At 37.8% G+C, this 14,171-nt stretch overlaps 1 pseudogene; it reads right to left on the minus strand.

The window, feature by feature from the left end:
- Positions 1-1,805: 1,805 nt before the first annotated feature.
- On the minus strand, positions 1,806-13,395 carry LOC140507837 (large ribosomal subunit protein uL23-like; annotated as a pseudogene).
- Between the last annotated feature and the right edge of the window lie 776 nt (positions 13,396-14,171).

Here is a 14,171-nt window from a genome sequence, read left to right on the forward strand (position 1 = left end):
GATCAAAGGATATGGGCATTATAATCCTTCTATTTCCACTTAAATAGAGAATTCTTTCTCAAATATTTTATTTTCTCAGTTATTAAATTCAATCATTTCTGATACTTCTTTTATCTAGTCTATTCCAGTAGACTATATTTTTTATTTATTAAGCAGTAACAAATAATTTTTTAATTATAATTGTCCTATGTTATAAAATGAATTCTAGCAATGCTGTTATTCCCCCTTCATGCCTCCTTTTCTTTTTTTTCTCATTTCCCTTGAAATTCTACCAAGGGCTTCTTAATCTTTTTTGAGTCATGGTCCTCATTGGCAGTCTGATGAAGCTTATGAAGCCTTTCTCAGAATAATATCTTAGAATACATAAGATTACAAAGGAAGCTAGAGGTTAGTGAAAATAAAGATATAAATTTTTTCCCATCTAAGTTCACAGACTCCTTTTCTGTGGACACCGTATTTAGGACCTCTGCTCTAACTAGACCTTTTATTCTTCCAAATGAATCTTGTTAACATTCTGTCTGGTTATATAAAATATCCTCTTGGTATTTAAATTTTTATAGCACTAAATCTGTGAATTAATTTAGATAGTATCATTTTTATTTTATTGATGTGACCTTTCCATGAGCATTGAAGCTCCCTTCAATTTCTTTCTTTATTTCTTTGAGGAGTGTTTTATATATCATTATTATTATGTAGCTTTTGTATATATTTATTACATAGTTTTTTGTATATATACAAGTCTTGAATGTGCCTTAGTGAGCTCATTGGTTACCTTAGGTTTGTTTATAGTCTCTTTGTATATGACTTCCAGGTCTGTATAACCAGTTCCTTTTCCAGTTCCATCACCAAATGCCTATTGGACATGTTGAGCTATATATTATATATTCAATATATCTAAAATTGAACTCACTATCTTCTGCTCCCAATCCACCTCTCTTCCAAACTTCATTTTTTCTGTTGAGAATACTACTTTCCTTTTAGTCACCTGGGTTTACAACCTTCTAGATATACTAGTCTCCTCACTCTCTTTCACCCCCCCCCCCCATAGCCCATCAGTTGCTAAATCTTGTCATTTCTCTCATATATATCCCCTTCTATTCTATCTAACCAACAGCTACCAGCCTAGTTCATGCATTTAACACATCTCACTTGGATTATTTTCTCTTAATTGGTCTCCTTGTCTCCATTTCCTCCCCACTTCAATCCATCATCTCCACAGACACCAAAGTAATTTTCCTAAAGCTCAGGTCTGACTATATCACTCAACTATTCAGTAGACTCCAGTGGCTCCTTAGACGCTAGAAGTAACTCCTCTGTCATTTAAGGTTCTTCACAATTTGCCCTTCCCCATCCAATCTTTCCTGCCTAATATTATATAGTACTGATGGAGTCCTAATAGAGCTGCCCCTAGCCTCAATATTCTAATTTCTTTATAGACCCCCTCCTCAAGGCCCACTGTATCTACCAAGCCCCCCCCCCCACAGTCCTTAATTCTTCATATATGCCTCACTGCTCACTCAAACAAGAGATGTGTCCCTGAACTCATAGTTCTCACAGAAACAGCAGGCATGGGAATCCAGTCACTGCCCAGACCCATTCCCATAGAAACAAATGTGTTCTTGTAGTCAACCACAATCACATCATCCATTTAGCCCAAGACAGGACCACAATACCTAACTATCCATCTTGACCACACAGTACCACAATAGCTAGCCAATCAGAAGACAGCACCACCAGGATGTAGAGCAGTATACTTGACCACCAAAAAACTGTAGAAAGGGCCCACCCTATGATAGTGCCTGGGCAGTAATAATAAAAAGTTGACCTAGAGTGAACTTATGATGTAGAGAAGTGAATTATAATATCATTACTATATATACATACCCCCCTAACTGTATGCGTATGGGTAACCATATGCACAGTTCCGCTGAGGCTGGGATGCCTCCTCCATTACCTAATCCCTTAACATCCCCCCTGCCTTTTTAATATTAATCATATTCCTATATTCTATGTAAATTTTGATTGTGTAATCAGCATCATATTCTCTATAAAATTGTATGACTTGCCTGACTGAAGTGATTAAATTCCTCTGAGGGACTTAGCCACTTGCCAGAGCGTGAAACCTCAAAACTATAATAAATCTTTCCAACTGGCTTGGAGTCAACCTGAGTCTTTGAAATTAGAGATGTCCCACACAACTCCACGTGAACCTCATGGGTGCTTCCCTCTATGCACTTGTCAATGTAGCTCAAATAGGCTTTTTTCTGTTACTCACATATAAGACTCCACCTCTTGCCCTGATGCTTTTGTCCTGGCAGTCCTCCACACCTGGAATGCACTCTCTTCCCATCTCCTTCTCTCAGAATCCCTAGTTTTCTTCAAAGTTCAGCTCAAGAGCCACTTTTTTCCAGGAAAATTTTTTATTGTAGGTGCAGTGGGACAGCTGGACACAGTTTAGATGATTTTGATTTTTTTGGCAACATCCAAAGCATCATAGTCTGGAACAAGCTGGATGTAGGCTTTCTTCTCTCCATCAGGCTGGATCAGCGTGTTGACCTTGGCCACGTTGATGTCATACAGCTTCTTTACCGCCTGCTTCATCTGATGCTTATTGGCCTTGACGTCCACAAAGAAGACTAAGGTGGTGTTGTCCTCAATCCTTTTTCATAGCAGACTCAGTGGTCAAGGGAAACTTAATGATGGCATAGTGATCAAGCTTGTTTCTCCGAGGGGCACTTTTCTGAGGGTATTTGCGCTGCCTTCTTACCCTTAGTGTCTTGGGTTGCCGGCAGGTGGGGGATGTTTGGATCTTCTTCTTTTTGTGGTTATGGATCTCCTTCAGCACCGCCTTCTTGGCCTTCAAGGTCTTGGACTTGGCTTCTGTCTTGGGGGGGCATTGGCTCCCTTCTTTGCTTCAGTGCCATCTTGGGGGAAAGGCTCAAGCACCACTTTCTAAGTGAGACATTCTGAGGTCCCAGCAGTTGTGAAGGTCTTCACTATAAGGTTATCTTTCATCCACCTTGAATATGTTTTGTTTATCTATATATGTTTAGGTTGTTTTCTCTATTAGAATGTAAGATCTTTGAGAAAAAGGAACTATTAGACTTTTGCTTTGTATCCCCAAAGCTTAACAAACTTCCTGGCACACAGCAAGTGCTTAATGAATGTTCATTGATTGAGGACTTTGATAGTTCTACTCCCTGTTTGGGGACCTGAGGGGTTGGGTCCTTTTTATTTTGCTTTTAGTAGTTATTTTAAATGGAACTTATATTTGTTATTGCTATATAAGGATACTGATTTTTGTGGGCTTATCATGATACTTTGTAAAAACTACTGTCCCAATTAGTTTCTTTATTGATTCTCTGGGTTTTTCTCAGTAAGCCATACTGCTGCTGGCAAATAGAAATAGTTTTGTCTCCTTTTCGGCTAAGTTTATGCCTTATATTTTTTATATCATATTATTGCTGTGACTAGTATACTAGGATCTAGCTCCCATTCCCATTCCCGCCAGTATTTTCAGTTTCCAGAAGGCAGCTACGCCTCCCTTTCAGGATGGTAGGAGTGCTCCCATCATGGTCTTGTTCTTCTTTAATGATGTTGGCTCAAGCCACCAATCCAGTGTTTTCCCCAAAATCAATCACTAATTACAGTTAGTATCTCCCATATGTCACTGGTTGACCCAGGAATTTGTACCCAGTTATCATTTTAAATAGTTTTTAGGTTTTATAAAAGGATATTTACTAGAAAAATATAGAATGAACAAGAGAAAAACACTCTTCCTGAACCAGGGCTGCCTTCTTCCCTAAACCATTTTGTTCCTGGGGAGGGTGGGCTCCGACTTAAAATTGTGGCTACAAAGCCTTTATGTTAACATTCTGAATGCAGTAGAGCCTCTGGACAAGCTCTCTTACTGGAGGATGTGGCTTCTCAGCAACCAGGTTAACCCACTGCTAGGCTGAGTCAAGCTCAGGGCTTCATTGGCATGTTGGTTCAGCTGCCAGCAAACTCTGGTATGTACTGCCTTCACTGTACCTTTGCTCCTCCCGCTTTGTGAAATCACACAAAACCCTGCACCAAAGGCAAGAAAACAAATAGGAAGTGGCCCTGTCCAATACAAAGGCTTGCCTCAGAGGCCACGATTTCATGGCCCAGGCCGTTGTCAGAAGGCCACTCTCGCCACCTACCCTGTGAAGATCAAAAAGTTACCTTTATACCCTGGGACAAGTAGGAAAGAAATACAGGGAGTATCTCAGCTGGGGCCTTTGGTATGTAGTCTTAGTTTCAGCTCAGCAGTCAACTAAAAGGCTTCTGCTTCCCCAAACAGTGAGTAGATAGAAGGCAGGAAGAGAACACTCTGAACAGGCTCTGAAGCAGACAGTGTTTAAAGGACTATGTGTGGGGTAGCTAGGTGGAACAGTGGATAGAGTATAGCCCAGGAGTCAGGAAGATTTGAGGTCAGCTCCAACCTCAGATACTTACAAGCTGTGTGACCCTGGGCAAGTCACTTAACTTCATTGCCTCCAAAAAAACAAAACAAAACAACTATGTGTGTCCATATTGTTAAAGTGAGTTTCATATTAACATTTGAATGAAACAACCCAAATACCTTCACCAGTGAGCTTAAAGGGGACTTCTACTTGGACCATTGTGAGAACCCAGGGGTATAGGGGAGAGGCAGATTGATACAATGGAAGGAACACCTGCTTTGGAGTCACAGGATCTGAATTAAAATTCTAACTCTGTCTTTTGTGACCCTGGGCAAATTATTTGACCTTTCTGGGCCTCAGTTTCCTTCTCTAGACTATATAGCTTCTGAGGTCCTTTCCAATCCTAGATACATGGTCCTAGGATAATACCTCCTGAATACTGAATCACTTTTCAACATTATAGATAGCTATCAGAATTCACCAGTAAGCTTAGGAGAAAACTAATATATTGCTGAGAATCCTGGGTCTAACCCTGAAAAAAAATCTTCCTAAAAAACAGTTTAAAAAATCCTGACTTTCTGAGCTGGAAGGAAACTTAGAGGTAATAAAGTTTAACACTTTCCTTCTGTGGATGAGAACTGAAATGATTTTCCCAAGCTAGTAGGTAGGAGCTCCTTAGATATCAACTAAATGCATAAATTTGGGGAATGAAATTAGAGAAAGTCACACTGTTGTGGTTGCAGGGAATATTGGCGGATGAAAAGGATATAGAACGGGTCAGAAAGAGCTTATTTTGATCTGATTTATTGGTGGGGAGGGCAGATAAAGGCCATGGTGGAGCAAAAGAAGGTCCTACCATACTGGGTGAAGAAAGTGGTGGGAAGGTCATAGAAATGATCCAACTGCAAAAATTTCTGTTTTGGGGGGCAACTAGGTGGCACAGTGGATGGAGCACCAAGTCTGGAGTCAGGAAGACAAAAAACAGTCCCTGCTCTCAAGGAGCTAACATTCTAATGGGGGAGGTATTATGCTAACAACTATTGTACATATAAAATATATAAAGGGCATCTTGACAAATATTTAAAATTAGCTCTCTAAAAAGATGTACCTAGGCACACTTTTAAATTTAATCAGCATCATTAGCATTTTTACCATCACTTTTCTTAAGTCCAGACAACTGACAACAATAAATCAAACTATAATTTGTAGGGCTAGCCCATTTCCAAGGTGTAAATGTTTATACTGAACATTTAACAATTGGCTCTCACAAGTCAGTTCAAGCTGGCTCCAGCACACTCTGTAATTGGAAATAATTTCAAACTGTGGACAGGGTGAGGATCCTAGCTATGGCATTAGCTCAGAACTGCTGAGAGAGAAACAAATTAGAGCTATCATCCTGTCCTCCTTGTTCAATATGCTGCTCTGAACTTAAGTTTTGGAATAAATAGCATTGCCTCTCAGAATGAGGCAACATAGCTTTTAACCTCTCCCTAATGTTTACTCATTCAAAAAAACAAAACAAAACACTTTCCTTAGGAGTGAATTAAGTGTTTTGATTTAAAGACTTCTCCCACAACTAACTCTGAATTAGAAGACTAGGACATTGGAGCTGGAAGATAAAAATAGTGCCATTTACAACACTAGAGGGAACATTTTCTCTCTAACTCTCAGATTCAAAAGTACTAGAGGAAAGGAAGGATTGACTGTAGATCCATATGGAATTTAAGAGATATCAGGAAGTACTTAACTTGCTGGTACGTGGAGACTTTGTTGTTTGGTCATTTTTCAGACATACCCAATTATTTGTGATGCTTTTGGGATTTTCTTGGCAAAGTTACTGGAGTGATTTGCCATTTCCTTCTCCAGTTCACTTTACAGATAAGGAAACTGAGGCAGATAGGATTAAGTGACTTGCCCACAGGGTCACACAGCTAGCAAGTGTCTGAGGCCAGATTTGAACTCAGTTAAGTGAGTCTTCCTGCCTCCAGGTCTGGCACCCTATCCACTATGCCACCTAGCTACCCAAAGTAAACACTAATAAATGTTTATTGATGGGTGGTTAAAAGGAAAAGATCATCCTTTTCCATGATGCAGTAATAGAGATATTATGTGTAACTGAGTAGGCATGTAGGATCAGTACTACAGGAATGAAAAACAGAGTGAGTCCAATTAAGGAGCAAGAGAGACTAAGGGAGGTTCAGTGGTGGTGGCAAAGGCCCCAAGATGTCTTAGTCCTGGGTATTCTCTCCTCGTGCTGTTGTGGTGGTGACATTCATGGTGTTGGGACCAGTCATCATCATGTGTCTTCTGGCTAACAAGGTCACTCACAATGATGATGGACTGGCTGGTCCAACATAACACTCTTTATTTGAATCACATCAGCTCAGCGGGTAAAAAAGGTTTCCTTTTCTGCCCAAAGATATCAGCACAAGAACAAGCTGAGCCCCCAGACTTCCCCCAGATTCTACTGAGTCCTAGGCACAACTGAGAATGAATGTCGCTGAAGAAGTTAATGAAGCTGAGGGGATAATAATGGCAAGAGATCACAAGATAAGCAACAATGTAGATGCTTTGGTTTAAGTGGTGACCTTAAGGATCATTGTCAGACACCCAAAAGATTCAGTAGTAATTCTGAATAGGAATAAAATCAGACTGATTTTATTAGCACTTTTACCAACTTCTCTTTGCTTCTGAGATGAGTCAGTAGGTGGCAGCACTTTCTGCTGAGGACCATCATTAGTTTGTCTTCCAAAATTATAGTTCTGCCAAAAGCTAGAAGGTGGAAATAGGAGGCATGCTTGATTGTGGACTAGGTACCTCCCACTGTGCCCCAGGTATTCCATTAACAATAGTCAAGGGTAGGAGGTAAGATCAGAGCTACTTATATGTGACTCCTAATGTTCCATAAGGATTCTCTTTACCGTGGTGTTAAAGAATTAGAAAGCATTCGTTCTCATTTAGAACATTATACAGATGTTTTCTTTGTACTTGCTTTCTAATTTACGTTATAGCTATCTGTGTGCATATCTTTGCTTCTCTACTCAAATGAAATCTCTCTGAAGTCAAGGGACCATGATTTGTGAATCTCTTTACTTTTTTCAGCAGCACAGTGCCCTACATATAATAGGTGATTAATGTTTATCAGACTGAATTGACAAATAATTATGGCTAGTAGAATAGGAGAATTGCAGAATCTGAAAGTTAGAAAGGCCCTCAGAAGTTATTCATCCCAGCCCAAACATGAATAGGATGCCTTAAAAGTGTGCATTCGGATTCAGTTGAAGGCACCACTTCTTAAAGACATCTATTTCATTTTTGGAAAACTCTAACTGCTTAAAAAATTTTTTTAACGTATAGCCTATTCTACCTTTTCTTTGTAATTCTGCCTTCTGGAGCCAAGCATGTTTCCAGTGATGGCCCTTTAAGTAGTTGAAGTCTAAAGGCTAAAAATTCCCAATTCTTTACATAGATGATCCTCATGATGTTTTTTGGACATTCATCTGTCTAGGCACTCTTTTCGACAATGTTCCATTTGCCAATGTCCTTCCTAAAGTATAGCAAAACTTCATAGCAGAACTGAGAATAACAATCTTGATTCAGAGGATAATAGGACAATCATCTGCCTTGTTCTGGACATAATGCTTCTATTACTATCCCTTGAATGATGTTAGATCATTTTGAATACCCACAATATTAATTCGTGTTGAGTTAGTTCACTAAAAGTCCCAAATATTTTTTTTTACACAAACCATTATGTAGCCTCACTCACACCCTTTCTTTTTTGTACTATTTTTTAATTCACTATTTTTTAAAAAAATTTTGTTGTTTAATTAATAGAACTTTGAAGTCAAGTATAGTTTCTATTCTGAACACTCATCAGAGAATGAAAGTAACCTGGATCCTTGAAACCTTTGCCAGCAGGGTAGTACCTCTACCAAACTTAAAAGACACTGATGACTACCCTGGTGACTGACCATGCCTGCCATCCAAGGACAAGCCCAGTCAAGAACAGAGTGGTCAACCAGCAGGCTAGCACTAAGGTATTGAATTATTTGGCAATGAAAACCCAAGAAAAAAATACAAAATGGCATGTAGTCCCTCCTACTCTGTAATGATGGTAGCAGAGTGGAGAAAAAGAGAGGAGAGGGTACCACCACCTTTAAACCATCTTTCAATATTTTCACTGTTGGTATTCTAAATAGGAGACAGTTACACAAAGATCAGTAAGGTGATATGCTAATGGAGGAACCTACATTCTTGATATGAATGAAGCCAGAAGACACAAAGAAGTTTGAGAGGCAAATGAGGAAGTTGGTAGAATTGATTTCTTCTGATAATATTTAATATAAATTTTGGACTTTAATAAGGGCCAAAGTTTGAATTAAGAAGAGCCTGGACCTAATAATCTCCTTTGTTTAACTTAGAGGATGCCTTTTGATGTCAAGCAAAGAAATGGGACTTCCTTACCAGACCCTTCCAGCATCTTAGTGATAAGGAAAAACACAGATATCTTGGGTTGTAACTTCAGCTTTGTCAACTCTGTTAAGATGCCACAACTTCAGAGGCCTGTTTAGGACAGGATATCTGTCATCAGAGTGGTGGGACTTTCTTCTTATCTTACATCACAGAGACATGCTGTAGAAAGAAGATTCATAAAACCCAACTGACACTACTTTGTTAACTGTCTTACCAAATTTACAATGTGTTTTTCTAAGAGAGCTCCTTTCTCATGGTAAAATGTACTTAAGACAGTCAATTTCTGTACTGAGTCAGCCAGTTCTGATCCTGGCTCCATAACACTATGTAACCGTTATCTTTATGGGGAATTGGTTAATTAATTAAATCATAAAATGTATGCATTTAGCCTGTTGCCTTTTCTCTAACCAAGTTTTCAGGTCAACACTTCATACCCGCAGGGTAACAAAAAATATCACATTGGATCCTTGGTCATCATGCCTTGTAGTAATTATGATAAACATAAGCAAAAAAGACCACATTTATGAAGATAATTGCAGATAATATGACAACATCTTGGCTTGGAGTACTTTGTCAAATGCTTCATAGAATAATGCTCCAAACTAAGTCAGCATATATCTTGATGGCTTCATATTTGATGACTTCAGTACAAAGGTGGGCACAGGGGAAGACAGTGAAAAACATGTTGGGAAATATAATTCAGGATTTAGAAATGAAAAAAAGATCTAAAACTTATAGACTCATCAGAAGTCTTATACCTATATGTCATAAATAGTTAATTCAGCAAAGAGTCTTAAGGTTCTGGATATGGAGAGCATCAAATAACATCACACATAAAAATCTGATACAGGCATACTTGAGAGATATTGCAGGTTTGGTTCCAGACCACTGCACAAAATGAATATTGCAGTAAAGCAGTCACACAATTTTTTTTTGGTTTCCCAGTGCATATAAAAGTTATATTTACCCTATGGTGTAATCCATTGAGTGTGCAACAGTGTTATGTCTTTTAAGATGTACATACCTTAATTAAAATGCTTTATTGCTAAAAAAAATTACCCATCATCTGAATTTTCAGTGAGTCATAATCTGTTAACTGGTGGAGGGTCTAGTGTCAGTGTTGATAGCTGCTGACTTATTAGAATGGTGGGCACTGAAGGTTGGTGGAGGCTGTGGCAGTTTCTTAAAATAAGACAATGAAGTTTACCACATGAATAGACTTTTTCTTTCTTATGGGCCATTATAGGATGATTAATTGACCTAATTTCAATACTGTTGTGTCTCAGGGAATAGGAAAGCCTGAGAAGAGGGAGGGAGATGGGAACAGCCAGTCTGTGGAGCAGTCAGAATACATACAGTATTTTTTGATTCAATTCACTATCTTATATGGGCATAGTTCTCCAAAACAGTTACAATAATAACATAAAAGATCACTGATTATAGATCACTGTAACAGATTTAATAATAACAAAAATCTTTGAAATATTGTGATAATTACCAAAATGTTACAAAGAGACTTGACATGAGTATATGATGTTGGAAAAATGGTATCAATAGACTTGATCGATATAGGGTTGCCACAGGCTTCCAATTTGTAAGAAAAAAACTCACAATATTTACAAAGCACAATAAAGTGAAGCACAATAAAATGAAGTATGCCTGTATTGATATTTAAAGAGAAAAAGTAAATGACTGATTACTCATGGGGGGGGGGGCAGTAATTTGATATCACCTGCATGTAGTTAGGGAATGAGAATAAAGATTAAAATCACTACCGAGAAGTAACAAAATTTGTAGTCAAATTTCCATTTCCCCAATTGTATCAAAACAACATTTAGATTTCTGCTTTCCTTGGGAAGCACACTAAGTCCTTGAAGTTGTCTCTGGTTTCACAGAATAAACTGACTAAATAGCTTATTCTTTGACACTTTGTATCCTGATAGTCTTTTCTTGTGCTTATATTCTTCAGATCATGTTTCTGAAGGCATGATTCTATGACTGCTGAGAAAAAGGACTATATTTGATCTGTAAATAGTTCATCACAAGTTTTATCAGTTAGAGCAGTGGCCATTTGTTATTGAAAAAGGCATTTATTTTTTAATTTTAATTTTGCAATTCCACTGCTTATCAGTGACAAATGAGAAAAATGAATTAACTGAAACTCTTCTGATACAAACTGTAAATCTAATATTTAGTTAACCGTGATGTTCTGACACCAAAGCCAATATGTAAAGCAAGTTCATAAAAACAGCATGCAGGTTTATGATTCATGATACATATTATTTTCTAATCATTGAGCCTAATCAGGAGCATTCCGTCCTTTTTTTGTTTTTCTTTCAAGTTCTTACTGTCCCTTTTAAATAGATCTTTCTTGTGATGAGTATTATAACATCAGAATCACTTTGGGAATAGGTATTCTTAATTCTTTCCCACCACCAGTAAATTCTTCTGCCTTCCCTTTTCCTGCTTGTTTTTAATTCCTGTGAAGAATTCTATCTAGTTGGTTAATATGCTTTAAATATCTTATCTTTCAACCTTTCTAGTTACAAATATCAGGATCATATAAAAAAGTGTCTACTAATAATTTCATAAAATGACTTTGTGATGACAAATAAAATTCTGAATTGATATGATTTCCATGTTTTTCTCTACATCCTCACGCTCCTCTGATCCCTCTTTAGCATTTGACAAGACACCTCATAGAACATCTTCCCTTAGCTTTCATACTGTTCTCTTCTGGTTCCCCTCCTAACTCTGTCTCTTTCTATAGCTCTCTTTCTTCTTCCACTTTAACTGGAGCTGTTCCTGAGATTAATCTACCAAATATTTCATTTTCATTATGCCACTGCCTTTATCAAAACCCTTCAAAGGCTCTCCATGGGTTATAAGATAAACCTCAAACTCTCTAATCTGTGACTTAGCATTCTCCATAGTCAGGCCTCAACTTCCATTTCTAGGTTCATCTTTCACTATCCACTATGTGAGCTCTTTACTGCATTATGAAGAATCTATTTATTGTCCCCTGAACACTTCTTTTTTCCCTCGTACTTTCTATACTTTTGTTCCTACGAATTCTTTTTCCTGAAATGCCTGTTTCCTGCTTCTCTCTTCCTATCCAAATCATATTCATCTTTTAAGATCTATCTCTTGCCTCACTCTAATTCAATTATCTCCCCTACCCCTCACTGTCTTAACTATTGATTTGGCCCTTAATCACATGCTACTTTGTGACATTTTCTGTATTATTATCTTATGCTCTTGTATAATTCTTGTTCTTTAATTTTTTACCTACCCATGTATGCCCCGTCTCTTAAATTTGCTTGTAAGCATATTGATGGCAAGGATTATGTATTATATTTCTTGGTGTTCCATGAAAACACCTAACATAGTATTTTGTACATAATAAAAATAAAACTGACATTTATATAGCACTTTCAGATTTACAAAGTACTTTGCTGTCACACATTGTATGAGGTAGAGAACGCAAAATTGTCATTCCTACTTTACATGTGTCACCTGTAGACCAACCAGCACTATTGCCTCATGTATTTGATTATATGTTTGTGGGAGTACTTTCTGAGAAGTATGACTTGAGCTCCCAATCCAGGTCAAAACAGAGGACCTATAAAGTCTAGAAAGCGTAGCTCTCAATATTCATTCATTACTAGACTAATAGAAACCTTGGTTAACCAAAAACATAGAATCTGTAAAAGTATGTAATTAGAACCGAAAAAGATTTTTTTAAAAAAATCAAATATTTGCAGCAACCATTCCTGGAAAAGGTGCTTTCCCACTTTCCTGCTTACAGTTTGAAGAGGAAGCTTCCAGATACCATTCAGGTTCCCACTTTCAAAGTCAAGTCAGTAATCATTTATCAATTTCTTACTTGGTCTCTGCAAAATATTGGGGAAACAGAGAAAAAAAGCAGTCCTCGCCTTCAATGAGTGCACATTCTAGTGCAGAAAACAACATGAGCACAACTATGTGCAAACAAAATAGATAAAAGATAAATTGGAGGTGATCTCATAGGGAAAGCACTAATAGGTTTCAGGGATGACTTGCAGAAGGTGAGCCTAGTCTTGAAGGGAGCCAGAGAAGTCTTGAGGCAGAGCATTCCAGTCATTAGGGACAGCCAGTGTTCCCAAGGAGGCCAGTGTCACTGGATTAAAGAGTACATATCAGGGAGCAGGTGTGAGAGGACTGGAAAGGTTGGCAGAGGGTCAGCTGTGAAGGGCTTTGATGCCAAGCGGAGCTGAAGAAGGAAAAACTTCTTAAATGTAAGAATGATTTAAACAGTCTTTTAAGAAAAGTTATTGAATCCCTTTGTGTGGTGGGAACAAGAGCCTGAGAACATACCTGTGTCATCAGAGTTATTGTAAATTCCCATGTCCCCACCCATGGGACCAGGAACCACCTCTTGGCACGAAGCCTTCTTTGTTCTGCTTCTATATGCTCTCTGGCCTGGCCTAAGTGTGGCATTGAGATGTACCATTGTCCTGCTGCCACCCAGGATGGCCTTGTGACTAAGCTCCCCAAAAAAACCTATTTACAACCATGCTGATGCAGGCTGCCCCTCTGTCTTTGTTATCTCCTGGAGGTGGGACTGTCCCTCTAGATGTTCTATACTGATACACTCTTCCATAAAAATTATTTAAAAGAATCAACCATCTATCTGGAAAAGGTTAGATTTTCCCTTTTGAAAAAAAGGAGAGGATGAGATCAAATAACTTCAAAGGATATCTTTCATGTCCAAGCTCTTAAGAGTCTGTATGTGTATAATGAAAATAAGCCTAATTTAATGATCATGAAAATTACAAATACTATTTTAGAATGTTTATTTTATAAGAAAGTAATATGGGAGAATTAATTCTAAATACAGACATTTGATTTGCCTAACAGGCCTTTGTAGCTTAATGAATAACAGTTATATGTCCATACATCATAATCTAATGAGATATATCTGATTTATCAGACTTAAGTAAAAAGAAATAACATTGAAAGAACTGAAGTAATAAAAGTTACCATATTTCAATATCCAGCGAATTAAAGTAATAAGATGAGACCAATGCAATGGCAAATGCAATCTCAGCAATTAGAGATCACAGGCAGCATGAAGGATGTATAATAATAATTATAAATAATATTAGCTAATATTTCTATAATATTTTAAGATTTTCAAAGTACTTTCTATATGCTATCTCATTTGATCTTCACAACATTCCTATGAGGTTAGTGCTAAAGACATTATTATTCCCATTTTATAGATGA

Source organism: Notamacropus eugenii, chromosome 5 (assembly GCF_028372415.1).
Source record: "Notamacropus eugenii isolate mMacEug1 chromosome 5, mMacEug1.pri_v2, whole genome shotgun sequence".
In the NCBI taxonomy this organism is placed as follows: Eukaryota; Metazoa; Chordata; class Mammalia; order Diprotodontia; family Macropodidae; genus Notamacropus; species Notamacropus eugenii.